Source organism: Armigeres subalbatus, chromosome 3, assembly GCF_024139115.2.
Source record: "Armigeres subalbatus isolate Guangzhou_Male chromosome 3, GZ_Asu_2, whole genome shotgun sequence".
Lineage (NCBI taxonomy): Eukaryota > Metazoa > Arthropoda > Insecta > Diptera > Culicidae > Armigeres > Armigeres subalbatus.
The window spans coordinates 256190679-256213216 of NC_085141.1; the positions used below are offsets into that span (position 1 = coordinate 256190679).

Below are 22538 nucleotides of genomic sequence, written 5' to 3' on the forward strand. Positions count from 1 at the left end.
AGTTACGTATTGCTTAGGAATTCATACCGAAATCTATCAGGAATGCATTCAAACGACATTTCTTTGAAAAAATCTGAAAAATCACAATTCTAATTTGATGACCCTCTAAATCTCCATGGATTTGGCTGAAAAATTGGTCGGGAGGAACTTATTGAAGTAGAGGGATGGCACTTCTGAAAAACTTTTGAAAATGGTAAAATGGTAGAATGCACATGCAAAGGGCTTATATCCAGCTATCGCTTTAATTAACCTATTGCTAAGCTAGATTTTGGTCATTTTTTTTGTGTAAAATCGCGGTAGACCGCAGTGACTTCAGTCAAAACGGAGTGATCTAGACGTTGATCCATTTCCCAGCACGGTGACCCAACAGCAACTGACCATGAACCTCTGCTTCTGCCTCTACTGAGATGTCCAGCTGGATTTCAGTCTTATGTCGTTTCGTCTCCGCACTTACGTGAGGTGTGACCGACCCAGCCACGCTTCCGGCGCTTCCGTTCCCGCATTCCGGTTCTGGGGCACGGGTGAGCTGGTACACGTGACCCATCAAATTGAATATTTATCCTTAAATTTGATTTTATACGCCAAAACTAGTTCGTCAACCATCAATCATCTTTCAAATACTCCGTATTTTGATAATCACTAAAGTGGCTTCCGAAAGAATTCCTGGGGAATTAACGAAGGCATCCCTTACTTTAAACACTTTTCTCGATAGTTAGCTCGGTGATCAATGCATCATGAGTGAAGCTCTCTCAAAATATGTAAAAGATCCATAACTTTGATTAAATGCACTAATCGAATCATTGTTTCGATCTAAGAGCATAAAAAACGTTTTGCCATCTTAAAAAGATTTCCTGAAGAATTCCTGAAGCACCTCCTGCAGAAATCTAAGAATCAATTAGAGATCACTTCGTAAATTTGACAATTCTCTCGAAAATTCTTCAGGAATGTATGAAATACATACAAAATTACTAAGGATTTTTCAAAGCAGGAGGAACTTTCGATTTCTGGATCAATTTTTGAAGGAATTTCCGGGGGATTTTCCAAAGGAATCAGTAAAGGAGTATCGATAGGTATTATAAGCGTAATTTTCTAAACTATTCTTCGAGAAATTTCCAAGGTGAGTGCCCGAAAGAATTCCTGGAGAAATTTCAAAAGCAATTTCAGACGAATTTTCCGAAAGGATTCTTTCAAGAATTCCCAATGGAGAATCTGAAAGGATTTTCGAAAAAAATCTAAAGGAATTTGTGAAAGATGTTTGCTAAATGAATGTTTAAAAGAATTTTAGGGATTTCGAATGGATTTCCCAAAGGAATTCTTGAAGGAGTTTTCAAATGAATTTCTGAAGGTATTATCAAACCAATTCTTAAAAAAAACATCCTCAAAAGGATTCCTTAATGAATTTCAGAGTAGATTGCCGAAGGAAAGCAATTTTTATCGAAATTTCGAAGGAATTTCGGAAGGTTCAAAGGAAGTTTTGAAAGAGTTTCTAAATGAAACACTCTAGGGATGTACGAAGGAAGTTACTGAAGGAATGTCCAAAGATATACCTGGAACAATCTCCTTTAGAAATTCCTGAAATAATTTCCAAAGGAATCACCTTAAGATATTGTTGATTTCTAAAGAATTTCTAAAGCATTTTTCGAGAGTATTTCTTGTAGAAGCATAAGTTCTAGAACGCTGGTGAGGCTGTAACCATTAAAATTATTCTGCCAAAATATGCTTCAATAAGCTAAACTTGGCCGTTTGTTGTTCATCATGTTGTAGTTCATGTTTGATTTCATCACAAACATCGGTTCGACACATATATTATCGGTACTTTGGCTGCTAGGTCCAAGCAACGGAAATGGCATTAGCAATCTTGTACTTTTGCATCTGGCCTTGTCCAGAAAGTTTCTGCAGGTAGCCATCGTTGTGATGTCGCATTTCAGTAGCTTGGGCGGTGGTTATTCATTCGAAAATTTCCCGATGATTTGGCACTTGAAATACGATATTTTCCTCACTTAATTCCAGGTTTGTTGCCTGCCAAAGATGCCAAAGCGTACTGCGGGATGCATACTCTATGAGAAGTTTATAATTTCACATCGTTTAGTATTTTGATTATCTGATTATTATTAAAATTCATTCCCTATTCTCATAAAATGATTTTGAAACTAAAGTCGCTTTATTACTATAAAATGTCACTCTTCAGTTTTTGCTCCTAAATTGTTTTCACGGGTGCTACCGGTTTATATACTCCTTTTCTATGAAACATCCTCGTACGATGAATTTTATCTTGATCGCTGATTTGTTTTGTAAATTAATGTTTGGTTTTAAGAGCTACCCTCACGTGAGACACAGTGGTCATCAAAATCAGAAGCTAAAAAATTTTCGTTTCAAACTGCGCAGTCTGATCGTACTTTCTCCACTGCCATCCCTTGTATACGAATCGAAACTCTCCATTCCCAGAGTTCCTGGAAGCATCTCCCAAACATGACCTCACATAGCACGAACTGCTACTAAACCATTTTATACTGCCACTCATCAATAATCAAATTCCGAACGGACAAATCACGATAGACCTCGATAGAGACACAGTAATTAAAATTTATTAGCTACTTGGACCCAATCAATCAGCCATCATCGATCTGTCGTCCATCGGTTGGCGTCAGAGAACATGAAGTAGGCGCGCGCGGAATGGAACAAATATTCAAATTTATCCCACCGATCGAACAGCTGGACGGGAGTGCGAAATGGTTTCGAAAATTTCAATGTAAATTCGATTATTGGAGCATTAAAATCAATCAACTGTTTCTGGGACGAAGCATCTCCGGTGGATGCTGATTTTACCGGCAGAACACGCCCATTTCACCCGGGCCGACTCTTTCAGATTGATCTCTATTGGAGCCGACTGGAGCTCTGGTCATGTGTGGCAGGTGACATAAAATTTAGCATAATTATGCTCGATATCAGATTTCAAGCATATCAAACAGTGTGTCTGTTCATTGATTTACAAGCCGCACTAAAAAGCGATTTTCTCTCTAAAATTATTTAAATTGCTTACTTTGCTGCACAGGATTTTGAATCTGCTTATCGTCGGGTCTATCAGCGCGGGAACAAATTTACTACTGAGGCTATTATTTCTAGCTTCATGACCCCTCGGAAGCTTGGTGCTGACCGCCACCTCTGAAGATCCCAATCTGTGTTAGGCTTAGGCGTGGAAAATTTGGAAAACCACCGTCCATTCCTGTGAAGCACGATTGTGAAGCTCAACGAAAAGCCACTAGATAGGAGCGTTGGAGATGCATCGTAATCAACGGTTACGAATTGCGGTGGAAGTAATTTTCACCATTACCTTTCCTATATGCGAAAACGAATGAAAGGGGCTAATTTAATATTTCGACGAATGATGGATCGTTTACTTTCGATCAAGGTTTACTGTACGTACAGTTTACCAGGGATGTCGAGTTGTTTTGGCGCAGCTATCAAGTTCCAGATTAAACGATTTTTAAAGCCTAGAAACGATTCCAAGACCACTACACTTCAGAATCTTCAGAATCTGAGACTGTCAGAATGAGGGTGCGAGTAAGGTCTTGTTCTCCATAGATGGATTGCAAATCTAAGTTTATTTTTTTCTTCCAATGCCTTCGCCGCTAGAATCAGATAATTTGCATGCGCAGCGCCATCATCATTGCCTTGTCGCAGCAGCAGCTAACCCCGCCAGCCAACCAGCCGAAAGCCATTCAATTACATTCTGATGATGTGTTACATGTCCCCACCACCTACCTACGCTTGTTGCATGACCGCCAGGGTCGGGAAATTGGGGGTGGACACATTCTTATCAAGTTTTCCGAGTGGCACCTCGTTGTTATCGTCGTCATTTGAGCCGTACGGACGAGCAGAAGCGCAAACGAGCCAGAGAGGGCGGAGATCGTACTCTCCGTCCGCTGGATGGCTGGTTGGCTTCCAGCTCTACGCTCGGTGCCGGCCGTGGACGGTCTGGTTGTTGTAAATGTTGTGCCGTTTGTCATTAAATTGTTCCGCTGCTGCACAACCGACCGACGCGTTCGGCGTGTCAACCCGTTTCCCATTCATGGATGACGGCCGTCGTCGGTACGGTTGGCCACCATTTGCACTGGGCTTTTGATGGAACAAGCGAGAGAAGGAATACCCATTGTCTACGGGTTCGCAAGAATTTCCACGCGCGCGTGAAAATTGCATCCAATCACGTTAGATTTTCATGGCCCCATGGAATGGATTCGTGGGTGGCATGAAGGGATGAGACCCATGAAAGCCAAGGGACAATGGAGGAAGAAAATATGGCTTCTTTGTCTCGCGGAAATTGAATGGGACTCGGATAAATGGTTGGCAGGACGCACAAGCGTATGCAAAATGGAGCAGATTTTCGCTATTGATTGCTTGTTTTTCTGGTATTTATGTTTATGGATGACGATGTTTTCAAAAATAACAACTCCTGGAAGTTTTTGCCTTTCTCGTAACCAAGTTTATGTAAAGAATATATCATTTCATATAAGACGGTAGTACATTATACCACTACTTTATTGCACCTTTGACAGATACGTATTTCGATCTCAACAGTAAGGTCGTGTTACGTGTACGAGACTCGACTCGACTTACTTAGTCGTACTTAGTCAAGTCAAGAACGAGCCACTAAAGACGACCTTACTGTTGAGGTCGAAATACGTGTCTGTCAAAGGTACAATAAAGTAGTGGAATTAAATGGAATTGTACAAACTCGTCTTATGACAAGCAAATACATTCCACTAAGGGTATGCGATAACACACTTTTTCCTAACGAAACGAAACGAAACGAAATTTAAAATGTCTATGTTAATTCGGATCGAAACGAAACGAAATATAGATTTACTTTCGAGACTTCGAAACGATACGAAATCAAGCTTCATTTATTTCGAAATTTTTCGAAACGAAACGAAATTTAAATTTTTTTCCGCGGAATTTTTATTAAAATGGTTTTACGCAATTCTGATTTTACTTCTTCGAAGTCAAATAACTATTTTTAGAGTTATAATAACAGAAGAGGTAGTCTATGATAAATCGCCTCATATAACATTGGCGATAAGGCAATACCCCAGCATTTGTGCCGCTTTCAAAGGAATTCATCGTGGAGCGTGTGCTCCTGAATCTGATCAATTTTATATCAGCAAGTACATAAAAATATAGAAATTGTGGGATTTGTCAAATACGGATTCAAATTTCGAACTAAGGTTTTATTAGTTCACTTAAGGTTATGTACATTCTATCGTTGGGTCGCTGCAGCCAATATTCTGTTTACGCTTCCATACCAACGGCGACAGAATCGCTGTCGCCAAGCGATAGAATCGCGTCACGACTGTCGCGTCGCGTGTGTTTGGGGGAACCTCAAAGCGCTTATGTGACTGTTGTTGTTCAAAGATGGTCTAGTAGCCTAGAAATTCACACGAGAAATTCGACATAGAGAGAGAGAGAAACATGAACAAAAAATGACCAGAACACATCGCGATAGGGGGCGCTCCTTAGCCTAACGGTAAGACGAGCGGCTACAAAGTAAGACCATGCTGATGGTGGATTGGTTCGATTCCCGGTGGAAATTGTCTTGATTTCCCTGGGCATAAAAGTATCATCGTGTTAGCCTATTGATATTCAAATGCAAAAATGGTACCTTGGCTTAAAAATCTCGCAGTTAATAACTGTGGAAGCGCTGAATGAACACTAAGCTACGAGGTGTCAATGTCCAGTGGGGGATCTGATGCCAATAGAAAGAAGAAGACATCGAGATATGTAGGTTATCGAGATGTAGAAGGCCCGAATGTATGTAGATTGGAGGGACCGAGAAAACTATCGACATAGGGAGAGATATCTATATATAGATCATCGAGATGTAGAGAGTCGACTGTATAGCTAAAATTCAAGCTCTATCTGGCAAAAAAGCGAATGTCGCAAGAGAGAGTTCTTTTCGTCGACTACCCCTCTCTTAAGTAAAAGTAACAAGCAGAAGATTTATTTGCGGTTTATAACCTCAGAATGCAAGTTCCAATTGTTTTCTAGTTTTCTGATAAACTTTAAAGAAATCCCCTGCTTGTCACTTTTATTCAAAAGAGGGGAAGTCGGTGAAGAGAATTCTTCCTTGCGACATTCGCCCTTATTCCAGCTAAAGCTTGAGTGGTTTGTTGGTAAGTCCGAAAGTTGGTTGGCCTAATATACTACATTTGGCTGAACATCTAGTCTAAAATTCTTCTTCTTCTTCTTCTTCTTCTTATTGGCATTACATCCCCACACTGGGACAGAATTTCTTATGTTGTATTGTACATAAGAAATTCGTCGGAAAAATTCAAAACAAAATTAAATTTTTTCAAAAACAAATAAATTTCCTGTAGAAATCCAAAGAAATTCCTTCAAAAATCCGATTTTTTTCGTTAAAATACCAAACGGTTTCCCGTAAAAAAATTTAAAAAATCACGTGGGAGCTCTGAACAATTTTGGTTTAGATTACATAACATTCACCTCGGAAATTCCGAAGAATTTTCCATAGAAAATTTGAAAATAATCCCGTGCAAATTCCAATGATATTCTTATGAAAATTATGATCAATTCGCTGTTGAAATCTAATTTTGTTTTGCTGATGTCCACATTTTTAACGATCTCCCGCGGAAAAAATTTTCTGTGCATATTTCGGAAAATACTCAACAGAAGCTTTCCGTGGATTTTCCGAACATTTTCCTGTAGCAACTCAAACAATTTTCATTGAAAATTCCAAAGTGCTTCTTTGGAAATTCCGAAGAGTTATCAAAACTTCAAAGTAGTTGCCATTGAAAGTCCGAAAATATATTCTATATTTGTCTATGTAGTTTTCTTCTATAAAACGTCTTCAGTGTTTCAAAGATTCAAATTATGTGATATTTTTTTTACTATTTGCACAATATGAATGCGGAATCGATCGTGGGACGGCAGTGAGAGAGAAAAATCTACCTCGCGTAGCAGAAATTTGTTTAACCAGTGTGCAATCTATCGTGTTGATGCTGATCACGCCAGCTAGTGTGGGAGAACGCGAAGTGATAAAACTAATGTCTGCACCGAAGAGCACAAAATTATTTAGTGCGGAATCGATCGTGCTGTAGAAGCTTATTAAACGAAGTACATTGATTTTGCGTTAGATATGGGTCTGTGAAATTCATTCTGAAATACATAACTTTATGCATTTTAGAAAGGTGCACAGGATTCTTCTAGTGAGCAAATGTATGCTATATGGAAATAAAAGGTATTCTACCAGGATTTGCGTAACAAATGTTTCATGTGCCGAGCGGAAGGTCACCGGAAGGATGCGTGTCCATAAAGAACGAAAATGAACGATCAAAAGAAACGATCAATCGGAAAGAAAGAGGCGAATATGGCAACGCAAGGTCGGCAACGGAAATCGTATTCCGGTGTCGTTATTGGATTCGATGCAGCAACCCGTCAAACATCATCGGATGCAGCGCAGAACGACGTAATAGAAGTGGCTGAGGAAGAAGTGATTGGATTGGATACCGATTCATCTGAACGGATGGAACCATTTTAAATTCCAGATTTAATGGTGGAACGCGAAAGACTAGCAGAAACTATGACATTCAAGAATAATACAGATCGGATCTGGTTCGTGAAGAAAGGAATCATGGGCTACACGGACTCGTACAGAAAAATGAGAGAGGAAGAGGATAAAAAGCAACTAGCGCAGTCTACGAGTCAGCGACGGGGTCGTTTGGTTACTGAAGGATCGATGGATCGATCCCCACCAAAGAAGACCTCACGCAGAAATGTTTCTGAAACTTCTTCGGAATAATTAGTTCTATTATTTCTTATGTTTTCGGCTCCGTAGAATTTATTATTAAACATACGAGCCTCATAAATAAACTGATTGGTAAAAATGTGTGCTATATATATAATAGAATAATAAGACGAATAATAAGAGGAATAAGTTTTTACTGTTACGCTCTTTTCAAATGTTGTTCTAGTAATATCAATTCTCTATCTGCGTATACGCTTGGCAGATGTGGATACAAAACTGAGTATCCCACTGAATAAAAAAATAAATCTAAGCATTCATTTCCTTATTTTGACTTAGCACGATACTATAAAACCAGGCTGACAAGACAATATGAATAGAGGTGTGCGCCGGTCCGAAAATCGTCGGCGGCGGCATTTGTCAAAATTTTGGTCGGCGGCGGCGACGTTTTCGGCGTCACGCTGAAAGCCATTTTAGCGGCGGCGTGAATCGGCGTGGAGATTTTAAACGTTTGTTTTTAAGTTTTTTTTTCTGCATTTTTACAGGATGTTTTCAAAACTTCAACGGGAGAATCTTTTGCATTTCGTCGGAAAAATCTGATGAATTTCTCTCGAAAATTCTCTGAGCTTCTCCAAAATATTAATTTGAAAATTAAAAATAAGAATGGGGTTATGTAGTAAGCGTTAATAGAAAAAATTGTATAACCTAGAGTTTTCAAAACAACTTTACGATATAATTTAGCGGCGCAGCCACAATTTTTGATAATATAAAGTATGGTTTAAGTTTAAATTTGTTTCGAAATTCCGCGGAATTCCGTTAAATTTCGTTTGAAGCTGATTTTTTCTAGCGAAATTTTTGTAATTTTACGAAACGAAACGAAATCAAGAAATCAGATTTCGCCATGCTCAAATTCCGCGAAATTCCGCGGAATTTCGTTTCGAACCACCTGAAACGAAATTTTTCGAAATACCGCATATGCTTAGCGCAAGGCAAAGCCGGTGTATTGCAAGATGCTTAGAACTTGAATCGCATTTTGCGAACAAGAATTAAATTACTAATCTATTTGTCAGGGTGATTGGCGTGTTTGCCATTCTTTCAATGCTGTTGATGTGCATTAGCGTTTAGTAGGAAAATAGAAGAAGAATGTATTGTATACGAAGCGTCCCAAAGTTTTGTGCTTTTTTTTCTTCTCTATAATCAAAGTTGATGGATCTGGGAATTATCTAGGGAGACTTCGTTGGTAATACCTATCTACGGCTAGCAGCAATAAAAAAAAATTGATTTTTTTTTTATTTGGGTGCTATAATGAAAAACCAACATCAGAACAGTAATTACATGACTACATTTTGTTGAATTAGCTTCGGTAAGTGCTCAAATAGTGTATTTTCTGCGCCTCGTAATAAATTAAATAGTTTGACGAACATGGCATCAAAACTTTCCAAAAGCAAGTTCAACTTTGCTTCATGGCTTGTCGTACTATGCAATGTGGCACGACAACATGAAATCTGATTGCTCTCTGCAGAACATGATTTATTGGCAAGAATGATCATGAGGATTAAACTAGGCTACAGTCAAACCTCCATGAGTCGATGTTCTATGACTCGATATCGACTCATGGAACCAAATTACGCCATATGAAAAAATATTTTCTGGGTTACTGTGATGGTCCCTTCAAACAGCTTTCCAGCGATTTTCTATTCCACATCTCGATATCTCCATGAGTCGATGGTCCCTTCAATATCGACTCATGGAGGTTTCACTGTATACTATTTTGGTACACATTATCGTCATTGCAAAAAATAGCGTGTGCAACTCGTTGCAAAACTCGATTTTTTCAGCACTCGGCAAGCCTCGTTGAATAAACGTACAACTCGTGTTGAAAAAATCATCCTTTTGCAACTAGTTGCACAAACTACTATTTTTGAAATTACTGATCATAGTATCTTGTTTATAGTTGGCGTTTGAGTGATAAAACGGCCTACTTTTCCATACCAATGGAAGTAGGTGAGTGCTCAAATAGTGTGTTCTTTGTGTCACGTAATAAATAAAATAATTTGATGGGCATGACATAAAATTTTCCAAAGGCAGATTTATTTATCGCCTGTCGGTGTGTCGAGCATACAATGTGGCACGATAACATGGGATCTGTTTGTTTCCTGCAGCAACATGATTTTTTGACATATTGAAGCTCATTTTTCGTCATTGCAAAAAAATAGCGTGTGCAACTCGTTGCAAAATTCATTTTTTCAGCACTCGTAGTATACGTACAACTCGTGCTGAAAAAATCATCTTTTTGCAACTAGTTACACAAACTACTATTCTCTGAAAATATTTTTACGATGATGCTTTACATTCCCTACCTGATTATATCATTTTGGATATAACGTAAAATCAGGGTTGTAAATTTTCGGCAGCACTGGATGAAGGTGATGTTTTTTTATATCATGTTTTTATTTTCTTCCTGCTTTGAAATCAACCTCACATTCCCGGAGAGGCAGAAAAGTAAACAACAGAACTCACATCACCCACTGCGCCGCGAAGATGAAATTTACCACAGCAAAATGTACACATTCACCCACCAAATTGAAAAAATTCACCACGCGTTTAAATGGGCCACTCACACCCGCTCGGAAACGTCTTCTAGAAATCTCCCGTGATATCTCTGAGACAAAAAAATAAGTCTCCTAGATATTTTTGGTCGATTTCTAGAACCTGTCAGACCTCAAATCCACCTCAAATGCAACAACCGTTTAAACCGGTGTCTACCTCAAATTTTACACGAGTATACCGTTTGAACCGGAAAGGATTTGACACAACGGTTCTCTTAGATAACGCAGAGATATCTCCTAGACATTAGTACCACAGCTCTACTAGATTTTTATTAGATACTAGCAGACCCGACGAACTTCGTTTCGCCTAAAATTGATTTATTTTCTGATTAGATCTCGAGTTATGAAGAAATTTGTGTTTCATTTGTATGGGAGCCCCCTTTCCAAAAGAGGGAGGTCTCGAACCATCTTAAGAACCTTCCCTGGCCCCAAAAACCTCTACATACAAATTTTCACGTCGATCGGTTCAGTAGTTTCCGAGTCTATAAGGCACAGACAGACAGAAATTCATTTTTATGTATATAGATGAAGATGATTTAGATATGGGTACCTCGATTCTTCTTCTTAGCATTCTTTTTTCGGCTTGTTTACAAAATAATTTTTGTGGACATATTTATTTTAATTTTATTCTTTATTTTCTTTTCAATATTATATTTGTACATTTTTTCGGTAAACCTGGGTAGACTCCTCGAGGAACTGAAACTAGCAAGATATTTTCTTTAATCTACTGGGGGTTTGTTCTACAATCCAGTCGGAAATTGTTATGTAATCCAGTAATGCCACCTTCTCAATTCTTTCCGAAATTGAATTTAGATTTTTGCTGGAGCCAGATATAAAACCGACTGAATCCTGAGAAGAGTTCCAAGAAAAATACCGATCGTATTCGAGAAAGAATCATATGTGAATCCAGAAGAAATTCTTACTGAAGAAAAATGTGTTTGGATTACAGATCGTATGGATCCTAGAGAGAATTTTGACTGCATACCAATGTGCATTTTACTGTCGCTTAGGTCACGATCATTTCCGCCCACGAGTATCTCCATCGTTTTACACGGGTGGTATTTCCCGCCCGAATTTCATGGCTAGTCGCATCGGGATGTGTTGGCGTAGCATCCAGAATGCTAACGTTTAGTGTCGCCCCCGGGTTTCGCCATCGAACAAATGGGGGTGGGAAGCTTCATTTAAACGATGATCGTCTGGGGTTTCCTGCAATTAGAAGAGAAAAAAAGATTCAACGTGACAATTATTTGTAGGGCATTTGGACTGGCCAGTCTGGAACCGCTACTGGATTGCCGAAGGATTCGATTGCCCTACTAAATTCTCGAAGGAGTCCTTTTCCAATTCCCGAAGGAATCCCTTATAATTTGCCACAGAAATTCCTACTAAATTCGAAGAGGAATCCGAACTGGATTTCCCGAAGAAACCCTATCGGATCTCCGAAGGAATCTCAACTGGAATCCGAAAAATTCTCCATCACCTAACTAAAATCTCGAAGTAATCCATACTGAATTCCCGAAGGATTCCATGAATTCATGAAGTAATCCAAATTTCCGAAGCAAACCCCACTAGGAGACCCAACCTAATGGATTTCCGAAGTAATCCTAATTAAAATCCTGAAGGAAAATATACTGAAATCCCAAAGGTGTCCTCACTGGCTCCCAAAAGGAAATCAAATTCTCGCTGTTTCCCAAAACGAAATCAAATTCTCGATTCTAGAGGGAATCCCTACTGGATCCCAGAAGGAATCTCCTGATTTCCCAAAGGATTTTTTTCTGGATTCTCGCAAGAGTACCTACTGGATTCTTGGATATAATTCTGGATTCACGAAGGAATCCAGTAGTAGTATATTTAAAACCAAGAGTTTACTCACCACCGTTATTCGGTCCTATTTTCACGTTAGCTTTTTTGAACTGCATACAGTTTACGCATTTGTAAAATAAACCGATCTTCGTCGCAAGTCATCTTCGCTGTTGTTTGGATTTGTCTTCTTGAATGACTCTTTTTCCTGCTGCTGCATCTGTAATGGTAATTCTCGTGCAATTGCATCCCAGTATACGCATTTTCGTGTCCATCAGCTGCTTGTAAAAAATGTTGCCCTCTAGGTACGATAGCGACGAACACCAATTAGTATTTCCACCGTTGATAATGCGTTGATAAGGTATCCGGACACGCACTGTGGATGGCTTCGTTGCGTGCGTCATTTTCCATTGCAGAATTTCTGCATGAATCACGGCAGTGATTAAGGAAGTGGGAAAAATCAAAGCCTTCTTGTCGATAGCCCAAGGTTGACGCCTCAATGCAGCATATTTTCGGCAACACGACCATGATACAACACCAACGTTGCTGAAACATTGATATCAGATAAATAAACAAATTACAAATCAGAAATTTTTATCGGAAAAACGTTCTCCATGTTACTTACAGATTTAGTACCATAAACAAGTAGTTTCCGAGGTTTCCCTCGCTCGGAACCAGCTTAACTATCACTTTATGAGCGATGGCTGAAGTAAAATTTAGTTTTAGCCGTTTTAGCTCGCCACGCCACGACTGACTCATCAGAGAAACTCGCTGCGAAAAAAAGATGGCGATGGCGCCAAAGTTTTGACGGTTGAACTCGTTGAACCGCTTGGCCAGTATAAAAATGGTCTCAGTAAAAATGTACCGCTAAACACACACACATATAGACTTAAAACTGACATGGTTCGAATCTAAGATGGAAATGGACCTTGGCTAAGGTAGTTTGCGTCTTATCCAGGAAGATTCCTGTTCGCTTCTAGATATCCTTCAATGCGGGCAGTCATATACGGTACGGCGCGAACTGAGCAGCCTGTCAGAGCGACTTGTGAGTGGCTGAATGCGAAATTGAACTGTCGGTGTTGGAAGTGATTTTTCGGCTGCACCCAGTCGCACTCACCACGGCGGCGATGAAGGCGACTGCAGATTATACTGAGATCCATGTTTTTCACTGCATTGACTGTGAAATATTTCTACCCTGCGTAAAATACGCTGACTTGCACATTCAAGATTTTGAGAAAACATATTTTTCTAATACACATTGGCGTAAATAAGGGGGGGCGGGGGGTGCCTGGCCCCCTCCAGACCTACTTGTGCCCCCCCCCCCGAAAATTTTGAAAAGTAATTCCAACTTAGTCAGTTTTTATTTCATTTACATATTTCTTAATTTTGATTATGAATTCTATAAACATATTTTTTGTTGCGTTATCACATCTATGCAAATGGTCATAGTCATTCAGCAAAGCATCGAAATATTTAAGTTGGACCCCGGGAACATTTTCGATTTTTAAGCTAAAATCAATGCCGCTTCTAATTCAGTTGCTAGCTTAAAATAATAAATTTGTTCTGCATTCGTTTGACTAGTATCATGGTCGCAGAAAACATAAAAATATAATTGTATTAAGATATGAATATTTCTGTTCTATTAAACTACCATCCGCTTCAAAAAGACTGAAGCAACAACATCAAAATGAGCAGCACATGTACACAAATCCGGTCAATGAAATTTCGAACGATCATTCTTTCGAAAATCTTCGAGTTAATCAAAAGGTATGCCGCAAAACAGTTGATCAAATTCCTATAGAGCTTTTTGCTCTCGCTATATAATTCTGGCACAGAAAGATATAAAATTATAAAACTTAAGAATTTTTGTTACAATGACAGAAAATCAACAACGCATTCCATTGAAAGTATTAGAACAAAACTTAGGCAACCTTCGCACTCACAACAGAGATTGCATTAAAGAAATATTTTTATAATCCTCAAAAGAGCTAGTTCCACTTAATTTTGGCGATTTCATAAGTATCATCGGAAAACTCTTTTGTGCCTGCTTTAGTTAGAATTTGTTTTTAGGATAAAAAATAGATTTAGAAACCAGTTCGTATCAGAAAACATTTCTTTGCAGCACAATTCAGATCGATTTAGTTGCTTCTCAAGTTTCTTTGATTTTTGCAGAGAAATCTCTCACCTATTCAGAAAACCATAATGAAGCCTCTTCCTAACGTCAGTAACTACAAAAACCCTATGTTATTCTGGAATTTGATTTATGACTCATGGAATTTATGACTCATAAAAAACACTTTGATTCCAAATTTGTGTTCATCGGTACTTAACTATTTCAGCACATAGCATACATTTTGGAATTGCATGAATACTTATATTGATTATGACAAAATTTCGTGGAATTTATTCCACATCTAAAGAGTTTCAAAAATTTCAAGTTTCAAAAATTTCAAGTTTCAAAAAAATCGAGATCTTTATGCATTAAGTAATCATGGAAATGCTTGAAAACTTTCAGAAATATACTCATATCGAATTTCATTTATAGATAATTCGAAGAAGAATCTTAGATTACACACTTATCCACATTTAGTAACATGGAGAAGACAAGTTGACACAGACACAGCGTTTTGAAGCAATCACAGCATCATTGGAAATCAATTGTATTATTCGCGATTTTTTTAAGTTCTAGGACGAATGAGCGATAAACTTAGTCAAACAATTTCTATTGCAATCCATGCGCACAGTGCTTTAAATCGATTCAAAAGACATGTTGCTATAAGGCTGGGCAGTAGGGCAGTTCACATTTCAAAAATGTTCGAAAATTCCAACTCCCATATGTCTATTAGCATAATTTTGATAATATAGGAGCCCTGGCAAAATTTCAGGCAATTCGGTGGCCATTTAGGAGTGGCGCGAAGTCAATTTATGTTTATATGGAAATTTGTATGGGAAAAACTTAAAATTTATTCAAACTCCCCTTAAACTCTTAAATCGGGATAAATTCAAATAAACATCCCCAACCTCCATTTTTGGAATCTATTTGAGCTCAACCAGTGGGTAACTCATTAATTTTGATTTTTATTTCCACTGCCACTACGTTGAGGCTAATTACACCATTTTAGCCATTTATCTCATATTCACACAGTCAATAGAACCGTTCAAACCACTCATAACTAATGTGTTATCCGGAGGTCTTATTTAAATAGATTTCAAAAAGGGAGGTTGGGGATGTTTATTTGAATTCATCACGATTTGACAGTTGTAGGGATATTTGAATAAATTTTAAATTTTTCCCATACAAATTTCCATATAAACATAAATTGACTTCGCGCCACCCCTAAATGGCCACCGAATTGCCTGAAATTTTGTCAGGGCTCCTATATTATCAAAATGATGTTAATAGACATATGGGAGATTTTCCGAACATTTTTGAAATTTGAACTGCCGTGTGTTCCAAATTAAGATTTGTAGCGTGCTTCGAGTAAAGAATCATTGAAGGAATTATTTACCTACTTATAATATCTTGGGAAAAGTAAACGATTTATATTGTCATATCTCCATAAATAGGCCACAAATACGAAAGTGTTCCATGATAGTTATTGAATTGATGCTAAATAGATGTTTTTGCTTTCAGTTAGTTCAATAAAACATTACATCTTAGTCTTAGCCTGCTTCATCGGTGATCTTCTACAAGGAAACATTGACTGCCCTACGTTGCTCAGCTTGCTGGACATCAACACTCGCCGCCGTAATCTCCGATCGCACTCGTTCATCAATCTCCCTGCAGCCAGAACTAACTATGGACTACATGAGCCGGTCCGACGCATGTCCCGCTTATTCAATACGTGTTATTCTGTGTTTGATTTTAATGTGTCGCGAGAAACAAATAAGTGTAATTTTCAGTATATTTTTCGCTCTTGACTATAAGCTAACGTTTGTACGTAGTTAATGTATTTATTTTAAGATAGCGGTCATTGGGGTGTCTATTTCACCTGTTGACAATAAATAAATAATAATAGTGTTGTTGTAAATAATAATAGTCCACCCCTAGCAGCATAATTCAAACCGAAACTGCTACGACACATGTGTACTGTACAGGACCTCATTTTACGCTCGTATTGCTCATCCTGGAAGTGTTTTTTACGCTTGGTTTAGAAACCTCGCAGTTAATAACTGTAGAAGTGCTGAATAAATACTAAGCTGCGAGTAATGCTAGTAAGAAGAAGAAAAAGACTAGGAAGCTACTGAACCGATCAGCGCCAACATGTGAATCCAGAGGTTTTAGGGGCCGGAGAAGGTTCGTAGGATAGTTCAAGACCCCTCCTTTTTTGGAAAGGGAGGCTCCTATACAAATTGAGCACCAATTTCTTCTTAACTCAAAAGTTAATCAAGCGAATGGAGCCAAATCTTGCATGTGGAGGTTTTGGATGGGAAGATATGTATCTGTGGTAGTACAAAACCCCTCCCCTTTTGAAAAGGGTGTCTACCATTAGTTTCTGCAGCGTCTGTACGTAACCTCAATCTGGTGACAAATTAGTAGTACTTCTTGTTTGACTCAGGGGCAGCCAACCAATCACGAACTCGACCCTTGTCGGAGTCAGTGGAAAGTACTAATGAACTGTCATTCGACGAGGACTGAATTCTTTCGTGACCATTCGTCTAATGGTCCAATGTACCGAATGAACACAATGACGTTTGAGCGGTGCGCTGTTTACTAAAAATGAACACTTGAATGAACTCGATGAATGAAAAAGTATTCATTTTTTGTAAACAGCGGACCGCTCGAACGTCAATGATGAGAACACTTAATCTTTTTTCAAGACCCCCTAGATATTCAATACAACCGCACGACTTGAAAACTTTGCAATTAGGTTCTGCAGCGTCTGTATCTAACCTCAAACTGATGACTGATTAGTAGTACTTCGTGTTGAACTCGGGGGAAGCCAACCAATCACGAACTCGAACCTTGTCGGAGTCAGTGGAAAGTACTACTGAACTGTCAAAAAAATTCATTCAACGAGGACCGAATTCATTCGTGACGTCATGCTGCAGAACCTAATATGTGAGAACATGATTCTTTTGACAGAAGCTCCTTTCTTCTGATTAGAATATAACTAAAATGAGCCTCATGCCTTTCATAGAATGCCTTATGATTTCCATCAAATCAGCTTTGAATAAAATACTGAAAGGTGTCTTATGGTATTCACTACATGTACCGATAAACAACATATGTCCCATAATGAAATTTAAAGAGCTCAAGATGAAAAGCATAAGAGACTTATGTTTCGACAATTTTCATCAATCTAGTAGATTCATAATTTTTGCCTTATGTATTTCGTATGTTCATTTGCCTGAGTGTAGTAGATCCACAAATGAAAATATATGAAAAAATTGGAAGCTATTAAAAAAATTTGGCTTTAATATCTTGGCTAATAGATAAACTAATAAATTTGCTAACAAAAATGATATTGATGTCTTTTAACACTGTTCCTTTAGTGGCGGTAAAAAATAATTTTGGTTCCCATAGTGGTGCTATTCATTAATTTCTTATGAGACTCGCCACTATTGGTACAGTTGCACCATTATAGGTGCAAGGGAGTAAATTACATTAAGAAAAATAATTGTTTTCAATTGTTTTCCAAGCGAAATCTTTTGATATTTAAAGTACACCGCATCAACTGAAATCATCGTCAAGTGGATAATTATGATAAATCTCATTAAAATCCCAGTACCTCCACTAAGGGTACGGTTTCAGCAAAATTTTCATCTCCTTCATTTCATCCTTCATTTCGGTTATTTCGTTGCTTTCAGGGACTTCGTTCTTTTCCGACATATCAGCTGTGCATTTTTCTGTCTTCATTTTATCGCAAAATATCAAAATATCAAAATCATGGTTTGAACCAAATGGCAGGAATCAGAGGACTGCCGTTATCTGCAAAAGTGACGTATGCGCCATTTTACAACATACCTACATGTTTTCCATTTTTCTGTTAAAGAGTTCGATGAATACTAATCGTGAAAACCATTTTTGGAAAATGGCGTATACGTCACTTTTTCAGATTACGGCAGAACAAAGTTTATTTAATTCATTATAGAGGCATGTTACAGCTGCAAACTCTAGTTCATATGGAAGCTTGGTTCATTATCTTTCTAAAAACATCCTGGGTTCACATATTTATGCATAGTTTCATTGACTTAATAATTACATAACTTTGATTCGAACCATGGTTTGAACTACTGGCAGCAGCTCCTGAGTATAATACTAATTACATGCATGAAACGCTGAGCAGACCTATGGAAAAGCAAATTTATTTTACTATTTGTCTTATCGCATTAGATTAAACTCAAAACGTGTGGAAATCGTCTAAATTATCGATTTGAAAATTGCGATTTTTGCATTTCGCGTATACTAAGTATACGTAAAGGCTATAGGATCACTCCAAAACCGATTTTTTGATAGAAGGCTCGGAGATCCATAGTGTTATATACCAATTGACTTAGCTCGACGAATTGAGGTTGATAGTTAATATTTAATTTAATCTAAGCTCAGGGTCAATCCGGGAGTTATTGAATAACGGAACGAATTTCCCACGTTTATGCACCGATCAAACACTAATTCAATTCAAAAGATGGTGGAATAGGGATAATATGGTCTAAGAAAATAATAAATAATAAATAGTGAAATGCAATTTTATTCTAATTTAAACAATTCTAGGAATGGGAATGGGGAGAAGATATAACACACCTTTTTACTCGGGTAGCGGTCATCCGCGGCGTATGTAGTGCAGTGAGCAGACTCCAGTTGCGTAATTTCTGCTGGCATTCATCAGGGTGTTGAAGCGGAGTGGGGAGAAAAAACACGGTGACGTTCCTAAGCTCGTTAGTGGGTTGACAACTCATCGGATATTAAGCGTCCTGCAAGCGGGGGTAATCCCGTCGGACCTAATAGGTGCTCTCACCTCCAATACGGCCGTTGTCACGCTCTCACCACGTGTGATGCGATGATAATGAAAGGGAGTCGTCGATCACCAGCCTAGGACTCGCCACCACCCACAATCCGGTCGAAGTTGACGTCGCTCGCTCGATGAACAGGCCCCTCGTCCCGACGTTCGGTGGATGAATGGTTTGGTCGCCGAGATGGTATGGCGTCTCTCTATTGCTTCGGTAAGCTTCACTCGCTGCGTTCACCACCTACGCTCCGGTCGATGTACGCCTACGTGGCACAGTTGGCAGGCACTCGGTTCACTGCAGATACCAGGATGGTAGAATCGCGCACGGAATCTTCTACAACTTAGCACTCCGACTGGCTTATCGCTACGGCAAGATGCTGATTTTCTGTCACTGCAAAGTGGTAATTAATTTAATAAACGCGAACTGTGGTTTGAAACTTTAGCTTTTCTGTTACCGAATAAGCTCCTGAACCTGGTTTCAGGTGGTTTTTATATCCGCTGGACCGCAGTTTACAAAACCGCCATGGCATAATGCATATTGCTACCGACATGGTAGCATGGTAGCGGGTTACGGTCGTTGTTACAAACGTTCGTTTGTTGTCAGCGGTTGCTTGGTGTCAGGGGGTTGTAGTAAAGGGCATCTGACACCGAAGGAAAGGAACTAGGATGGGATAACAAAACTTTAAATATATAACATTACTATCTTAATCTATTTATTTAATTCTAGGACCATAAATTATGTATTTATATTTTTTTATGTACATTTTTTTATTGTTGATCGATGCTACGATAGGATTGTAACTGAGAGGTTACAAGGTGATGTCTGTATGTGTGTATGTATGTATGTGTGTGTGTACAAAATGTGAGACATACTTTTTTGTACTTAGCCATATCCGATTAACTTGCAACAGGTTGCATTCGACGCGGAATCCTTCCTAATTTTTCGCTATTGAAAATTGGTCCAATCGGCTATTGCGTTCCGGAGTTATTAAAAAACATTGATTTTTTCCCATTTTTCCCAAGGGTCCACCCTTGGAGAAAAAATTTCAAAATCGAAATTTTTTTTTCAAAAGCTGCTGCAATGCATTTAAATGAATGCAAATAAATTGAATTGAAATAACTGAATGTATCTCTCTAAAGTGCAATTTTGACCTCTCTTATGTGCTTTTTTTGTTACTTTTATGTGTCTTCTTGTTTTATAATACACGAGAAAGGCACCATCACCGCTAGGTGGATTATTCTGGTTTTTTTCAGAATGGAAATGTAAACAAAATGCTTCAGCTAGGCACATGCAGCGCTCCAAGAGGACAGTAGTAGAACATGACTGCATTTACAAGTTCAAACCATGATCTGTTTTTACCTGGTACAAATGTTGCTATTTTAACTATTTAAAACTGTTTCTCAAAAACAGTTGAAAATGGCTTTCTTTTGATATATTGTTCTCACTTCTGTGTCATGAAATGCGTCGATTGTGCTACTGGTGGGCGGATTTTAGCGCAAATTCAGAACATTTTAATTCGCTTTATTTGTTTACTTAAACAATATGTAGGCAAGTTTAAACGAACTTTATCACTTCCAGTATACCTATATATACCATTCCTACTGTTTTAGATTAATTTTCTGTTAATGAGATGGTAATTTCGACTGATTTCAAAATGGTTCAAACCATGATACGATTTTCACTAGTTCAAACCATTATTGAATACCCTACATATAAAAAAAAATATTGGAGTTTTTACAAGCGATTCCTTTATCCACAGTCAATCCGACACAAACTGCATGAAATATTTTACCGTCCTCACAAGATCTACCACAATTGACTGCAAGATCGTTGCATTTAATTATGTCCAGGCATCCATCACAAAAAGCTATTTCCATTTCGGAATATTGCAATCCCTGTCTAGTGAAATGCAGATTCGTCTAACGAAATATAGATAGCAAGCTCGTTAAGGACAAGCATCACGGAATCCAAATTTTGAATACTCGCTTTTTCAAAGTCACACCACTCAATACGCAAGCAAGGAACAACTGTCATTTTTATTATTTCACGCATGTTACAACGCAGCAAAGCTGAAACAATAAAAATTACGGTTGTGCGTTGCTTGCGTATTCAAAGTGTGTCCTTGAAAATGCGAGTACTTTGAAATTTAGATTCCGTAATGCTTGTCCTTAACAAGCGAAGATATGTATATAGGTAGGCCCGTCGCAGAAATGATCTCAGCATGCAAGGTCGAGATTGTTGTGGAAATTGTAATGATTTATTGTTTGACGGTTGATTGCTATATTGTTTCTCAACATCGGACATTGAAAGACAACAAGACAGGACACGACGAAAATTAAAATCAACCGATTTCAACGTGAAAACATTCGTTTTCAGCACAACGATAAAAATCTTTAGCTCTATATACAACTGCAACAACTTATAACTCAAGACAAAATTTTCAAAACGACTTATCTGCTTTTGTAAACAAAGATTCGAACGACGATTTGACAAATCTGAAAGCTTTCACGTATTAACACCATCAACAGGTAGCTGAAACCTTCATCTACCTATTGATGGTGTTATTTGCGGGAGAGCTATCAGATTCGTCAAATCGTTGTTTGAATCTTTGTTTACAAAAGCAGATAAGTCGTTTTTAAAATTTTGTCTTGAACTATCAAAACTTGTAACATATATTTTCTGTCCTGAGGTGATTATCATAATAAGGATGCGATAGTCGTTGGAAAAGCGGGGTGTGCTGTTTAGTTATCAGATCAACTCAGTGTAACTTCTGGTCCCCTCAACCAATTGCTACCAAATTTGGAATACATATTCTCTGTCCCAAGTAAACAATTATAGTAGGAAGGGTGTTCAGTGGAAAAGGGGATGTTTTTTTAGTTATTGGCCAACTCGGTGTTTCTTTTGAATTCTTTACCGATTTTCACCAATATTGGTACACATGTTCTCTATCCTAAGCTGACGATTATAGGTGGGGTGGGATCGTCAATGGGAAAAGGGGACGGTGTGTGGGTGGTGTAGAGGGCGAGTTTATGCATGAGTATGTTAAGGTCACTTCTGACGGAATCCAAGTTTCAAAGTGCTCGCGTTTTCGGGAGCACACCACTCGATTCAAAGGCGGCGCACAACTGTCATTTTTGTTGATTTAGCTTTGCTGCGTCGCAGCAGGCGTGAAATAATAAAAATGACAGTTGTGCGTTGTTTCCGTATCGAGTGGTGTGCCCCCGAAAACGCGAGCACTTTTAAACTTGGATTCCGTCAGGAGTGACCTTAAGCACAACAACGTTAGACATAATTTATGTTGGGCATAATGGACGTTAGGCATATTTAAAATTATCCATCCATTAGCTCATGCGGTTTTTTTTAGATTCTACAGTTCTCCCAATACCATTTGCCCGAATTCTTTAAAAATAGCAAATCCTCGCAAA

The 22538-nt window shown here is 38.4% G+C and overlaps 1 protein-coding gene and 1 long non-coding RNA gene across 2 annotated transcripts in view; one reads left to right on the top strand and one right to left on the bottom strand.

The window, feature by feature from the left end:
- Positions 1 to 22538, top strand: part of LOC134222422 (uncharacterized) — a 301768-nt gene that overhangs the window by 256477 nt on the left and 22753 nt on the right. The gene's annotated exons all lie outside the window — the stretch shown is intronic.
- LOC134219105 (uncharacterized) lies at positions 11010 to 12928 on the bottom strand. The gene is made up of 3 exons (XR_009981486.1): positions 12788 to 12928; positions 12236 to 12708; positions 11010 to 11571 (listed from the first exon to the last, which is right to left on the bottom strand). It is a non-coding gene; the product is annotated as an uncharacterized LOC134219105 (long non-coding RNA).